Source organism: Embiotoca jacksoni, unplaced genomic scaffold (genome assembly GCF_022577435.1).
Source record: "Embiotoca jacksoni isolate LCO1_2020_lvr unplaced genomic scaffold, fEmbJac1.0.p SCAF_12, whole genome shotgun sequence".
In the NCBI taxonomy this organism is placed as follows: Eukaryota; Metazoa; Chordata; class Actinopteri; family Embiotocidae; genus Embiotoca; species Embiotoca jacksoni.
In genome coordinates this window covers 12,016,528-12,023,166 of record NW_027185252.1, presented here as the reverse complement: position 1 = coordinate 12,023,166, position 6,639 = coordinate 12,016,528, and positions in this window count along the sequence as shown.

The following is a 6,639-nucleotide window of genomic DNA, read 5'->3' as shown; positions in this document are numbered from 1 at the left end:
CCCTGGAGCAAGGCACTTAACCCCTTACTTACACTGTTTTCCAGCAAGCGCCAGCGCAAGATGAATAGCATTGCAGATCCCTGGTGTGGATGTTCTTGTACAGTGGACGGGATGTAGGTCATTGCAAAAAAAAAAACAACATCATACACAAGCTGTCAAAACATTCTCTGAACAAACAAACATTAAATATGATATACAGTAAACACAATAGTATGCAATCTCTTGCTGCATGTGTGTGTCTGTAGAAGTGTCTCTGACTTTATAGTCAGGGATGGGAAAAGAAGTGAAATAATACCATATAGCTCAGACTATAGAAAGAGGGGGGCACAGCTGGGACAGAATCTGCATTAAACTCATTTCCTAGGTCCACACAAACATGCGACGACTCTTTACATTGCTGGTTGCCCAAGCACCCATCCACAAAAATGTCCAGAACTTATAACACCTCCTAAAACAGTGTGTTGATAAAGATAGTGTTTGGTTGTGAGCTTTAAAGGTGCTAGTAGGTGGATTTTGTTACCTTTGGGCAGGCTGGATTTTTCTGCTTCCAATCTTTAATCTACAGCCAAGCATCATATTTACCAAATAGACATGTGCATGACATCAATCCTCTCACTGGATGCTGATCAAGAAAGGAAATATAGGCATTTCCCAAAGATGTTGCACCACTCTTTTAATCCAGTGCAATATTGGAAGCTTGTATTGGACTCAGTGCTGCATTAGTTATTGGCTTGTTTAATCTGTTTCAGCAATTGAAATAACCCATGCATGGAAAAGTACCAGAGTAATGTGTATTTATTTACTACGCTCATAGTCATCATGAAATAAATAGTTGTTGTCTGTTGTATTTTATTTTTTATTTTTTTTTTATTAAATGTGTTTCCTAATCTAGATCTGCTGTGGTCCAATTATAGTTAGGCTTTAAGACAGCCCAGTCAATTTTGTTTTCTTTTTTTTTTTTCACCTCAGGTAATATATAAAATCATTTTCATTTACTTGGAGAGCCTCCGTTGTTTGCACAAGATAATGACTCTGCTTGGATAATGAATATTTAGTTAAGCCTAATTAAATAATCAATCAGGCAGGCTGTAGCCTGCCCTGCCCTGCCACACAGGGCCATCTCTGCAGGCAGGCACGCCTTCCGCGCTCAGCGTCTGATGATCACGTTTCCTTAGCAACATGTTGTCTCGTGTGCGCTCAGACGCCTCAGCTGTCTTACTCCCCGCGGAGAGACCCATCTCAACTCTGAATAAGAAACTCTCCCAAATGACGTTACAAGTGACCGTCCCGGGGCGGAACACCTTCTCAACTTGATGGTGAGCATGCATCCTACACGATGAAACCTTAGAAGTCAGCAGAGACGTGGTTGCACCGTTCTGCTAAAGCAGATGGTCCACTACTAGTCAGATTACCCGTCCATAGTAAATCCTGGGCCTAGCATTTGCAGAATGGGGGCAGAGAGACGCGTCGGCTGAGTTTAATGCTAAGCTGTTGTTTAATGCAGTTCTTTTGGCTGCAGGCCTGCTCCAGCTTTAAATGCGTCCGAAGCAGCGAAGTGGCCCGTCTCTGTCAAATTGACCATCACAAAATGGTTCAGTGGTAGTGCACATGACGACATTAAAGCGTAACATCAACACTACACTTTATATTATAAGGCTACACCTGCAGAGAGTTGGTCTGAGTGTCTGAATGAATGATGCAGCCTCCTCCTGCACTGAGGCTGATCAATTGTCAAACACCGTATATGATTTACACAATCTGTGATGCTAATAGAGCTTAACAGGACGACGTGATGGACCCGACTTGTTCAAGTTGTTGAAATTTAGGTTGACATGCCAATTTGTATTCAAGTGAGCGCAGCAGTTATTAAAAGTGTTAATACATGCCCTGTTTCACTGTTAAATCTACCTGCAGAATCATTAGATTCACACATGTGGATACATGTGGATCTGGACCAAAAGCCAAGAAATTGTCTCCTGGCTTGTGGCCAAAATTTACACCAAATGTAATTGAAATCTGATTAACGGATATGGAAGATATCCTTCTAGATAACAGACAAACAAACAAACATACGGTACTTTAAACTTAACCTAGTTGGCAGAGATAATCACTGGAGACCTCAGACTCTCAAATACTGTACCTATCTTATATGTGTGACAGAACAGAGCCCATATGCTGGATTGCTAATGTACTTTTGCATGTGGCAGGACTACTTGTATGCCTTTTAAGCTCTACATCAATTGTCAATTACTGAACCATAAGAAGCTATGAAATATGTTCAAATACTGATTTTAATTGCAGTTTGTAGTATTTGTTTTTGTTTTACTCTAATCTCATCTCTCTTATCTCATTTCATATACGTACATTGTTTTGATATTACAGTATCAGATTGAGCTGGTGGAGATGGTCTGCTGTGCTCCATGTGTGTTGAATTGAAGTTCATACGCCACAAGCGTAAGAAGAGTAGAAAAATCTTAACGGAAGAGGCACTCATTATTTTTCAAATGTGTGCAGGAGAGCTTTCCAGGAGAAGGGTGAGTGGAGGGTGGGGGGGTGTTTGCCTGATTGAAGTGAGCTGAACTTCATTGACTCAAAACCACACCTGTTAACACAAAGGTGCCGCTAAAATCGAAACTTTTAATTCATACGTCGACCTTCCCACAACAGTGACAACATCCTAAAGCAATTTTCTGGTCTGCAGGTGAACCACATACTTTGGATCATGATAATGTGACCATGCTGCCTCGTAGACCTGCAGTATTCCCTTTATACAGGGCTCTTAAGGCTCTATGTGGCAGAGAGTGTATATATATCCCAATCCCCCCAAGCTGCACAAGTGTTACAAACAAACAAAAACGCACAGCCTTACCTTATTGAGGTTCTCCTCCAGAGCACCAAATAAATAGGACACACTGTAGACTATACTAAAGGGGGCTAGTGACTGATAAAGGTATTGCTTCAAACAAAAATGAGCAATTCATAGAGGTGAAGTCATGCTGGCAAAGCTGTGCCGCTGCTGGCTCTGGCCTAATTTAACCTGTGGTTGAAGTATTGAAAACATCCTGTAGTTGCAGTTCTTTGAAATGTTGCTTGAGGTCATGGAGGAAAAACATAAAGAACAAAAAAAAAATTATGTTTCTGTGAAAGTAGACATATTAACTGTAACTTTCTGTGCACTTTTTTGAGCTATATTTCATATTGATATGATTTTCCTTTTTGTTATTATCCCATGTTTAATGTGGCTCACAAAAACACCCTAAAATTTGAGTTCAAATTGGTTTTCCCTTTGGCCTCAATTGCTGCATTTAGAGAAAGAAAATCAACGTGGGGTTTGGAGGGCCGGATGCTCATCAGTGTTATAACTGATTAGTGGCGATCCACATAGCTACCCAGGGAGCGCAAATGATCAGTACGGCAGCGGCTGTGGCCAGCAGCCTGCTGGTGTTTGGCTAATCAGTCCTCCATTGGCTCGGCAGTGACATCAGCGGCTCAGTGCTGTTCCAGTGGCATCCTGCTGCTGATAGGACTGGAAATTAAACTGATGACTATTGGTTTGAAGTTTACCTGCAGGATATCAAGGTTATTTATGTTTAGCATTATCAAGTTTAATGTCTCCGGTCCTTCATCACACATCTTAGTAGTTATGTGTTAATATGTTCAGTAACACCCAATGATGATGGCTGCTGACCTCTTTCTGTATAATCTGCTCTGAAATGGGACATCATCTCCAAATCCATCAGCACAGTTTGGTCAGAAAGCAGTTTCACTGCGAGTGGACAGCAAAATGACTTCTGTGCCAGCAGATTTAAAGTCTGTGCGGTTTACTTTCCAGTCATACTTTCTCAGGTGAAATAACTGTCCAAAAGGTGGTTTTGTTTGTTTGGTTTTCACACAGAAAGCTTTAGACTGAATTGGCAAATGATGCTCCTGCGCTACCAAATTATTGTTGAGTTGAAAAAAGTAATGGCAATCCTAAAGTTCGTCCTCCTCATAGCTCAGTCATCTGTGGTGATAAATCGATTTGCGTTTCGGTTTCCCATTCTGATTTAATAATTTCAGCTGTTTTACTGTGACAAATGGATTTGTAAAAGACCATCAATGATGGTCCCAGGGAGTATGTTATGACAGAAAAGCAGCTGATTTAATCAGCGTAGGAGGCTTATTATTTCAATTGTAATTTTTTTTTCTGCTACATAACGTGGAATACAAATATAAACTCACAAAAAGTCATCCCCAATCTCTGAGCAGGCAACAAAAAAACAACAACAATACACTCACTACAGCCCAGTAGCAAACACCAACAGCATTCAGTCAGTGCATCTGTCGGTTTGAGAAGTTCTGGATCGAGGAAATGATAATGAGAAATTACCATATACAAGGAGGCTTGCACTATTTATCTCAACAATGTTTGCCTCAACTTACACCTGTGCGTCCTCATTCTTGGATAAGTGCCACTGTACTGTAACTAGCAATTGCACCTCACTCGCTAGCTACCATCTTCATCACTGTCTGTGCATCGCACTGACAGCTTAATGAGCCAAACTTTGCTACTTGTGGGGAAAAAAGAACATGTAATCCTTCTCATTGGTTGGCAAGTTTGCAAATGTTTTCAGATGTGACCTAGTTTGTGATCCAACTTTGTTCACCTGAGCTTTGTTATGTTAGATGGTTCATTTGAGGCTTATTATTAATGACATTTGGCCAACAGGGCTGCAGACTGATTTTTTTTTATCATGAACATATGTTTATGATATATATATATATATATATATATATACATACATACATATACACACACATATATAGATATAGATAGATATAGATATAGATATAGATATATATACTGATATGTCATCAGTTAAGTGATATATATATACACGTATATATATATATATATATATATATATATATATATATAGACTGATATGTCATCAGTTAAGTGAGGATTTACAATGCTCCCTTGATCCATTGCCCTCTGCACACCTGCATGATTGGCATCCTAAATTGTGGGTTGAACTGAGGTATAATGATCACAGGGAGACAATTAGTTGACCCCCACATGCATGACTTTGCTTCTGACCCCATAGCCCTTATTACTTGAACCACTTCTGTGTGTAGCCCGCAGTTTAATCCGGACTGATCAATACCTCTAAGACGCCTTAATATCCCAGAAAACCTTTTGGTCTGTTTATTCAAGTGCAGGCAAACGGTATACATAGCTGTAAAAGTACGAGTTAATATCGAATGTAATTCAGATTTAATAGATTTGAATCACTACACAATTAAGAGGAATGAAAGTGATTTAGGGTGTAAATTGCCTTCATTATGCAGGCTGTGTATGGTTGAAACAGCCTCGAAATATCTCACTTTGAATTGTTCTTAAACAAATTACCAGCAGTGTTTTAGAGGTTATTCTGAAAATTGAGCATTAGGATCAAATGTAGCCTGCCGACTACAATGTAAAGACTCGTCTTTGCATGCTTATTGCGTCCTTGCTGCATACACTGTGGAAATTGGGGAGAAAAAAAATGGCCTCACTGTTTGCTCCATCTATTTCCTCACGCTGCTTCCTGATGTTGCCAGTTTGCTGTCACATGCGTGGTGACATTGGATGATCTTCATTTTAACCCAGCTGTCTTTCTGCTCCTGCTTCGGATTACAGACCTTGGTGAGTCAGGATGACTGTTTGGGTGACCCAGCTCTGTCATGCAATCCATCATTAAACTGTAGCAGCTACTATGAACGTGCAATTCCTATCCCCAGCACAAGTCATAATTTCCTGCCTAAATCACATCACTGGCTATACCAGTAAACACGACTGCAACTTCAGAGCTACTCATATCTGCAGAAGTTGTTCTTTCTCACACTGTTTTTGAACATATTAGAATCTGGTGTTAGTTGCATCAATTTATTTGATAGTTGTAGTCGTTTTGTTTCTCTGAGGCTGGTGATATCTTTTTTTATGAGGTTATGTTTGTGATTTTATCATCACCTTTTTGTTTAATTTGTAGTTAAGTGTTAGTTTTATGTCATTAGTTAGTTTATGATTATTGCTGCCTCTGTTGGCTTGGACATTGAGTTTGACATTTATTTTAATTTCTTATGGAGGAAATATTTTCTTATTACCTGCTTCTGGGGGACATATTATGGTCAAATGATGTTACCACACTTTCTGTGGCTTTGATAATGTTTTTGTGTTGTTATTTATAATGTGACAATGGACAAATTTTAGAGGAAAATTATTCTTAAAAATGCTCTTTAGTTTATTGTAGTGGCACTGAGCTGTTTTCTCTGTTTCACTGCAGACATTTCGACTTGTCGCAGTAGGGAAAGCACAGGTGTATTAATGATTGCTGTATTCCACCTAGGGGGAGGTCCTGGTTCACCGTCATGGCTTAGCGGGACACCTAATGGAACTAAGCCATCATTAATCCCCCCCCCCCTGTGTTTTCCATACTGTGACAAGTGAAAATGTATGCCATGGAAAAAAAAATCTTTTGTGATATTTCTCCAGACAGACTTGAACAGAACTGCTGGACATTTTTTCTGGGTAACAAACAAAATGCAGAATCTGAGAGGAAACAAAGGATCATTTTTATTGGTTTAAAATCAGATTCAATATATAAACTACATTTATAT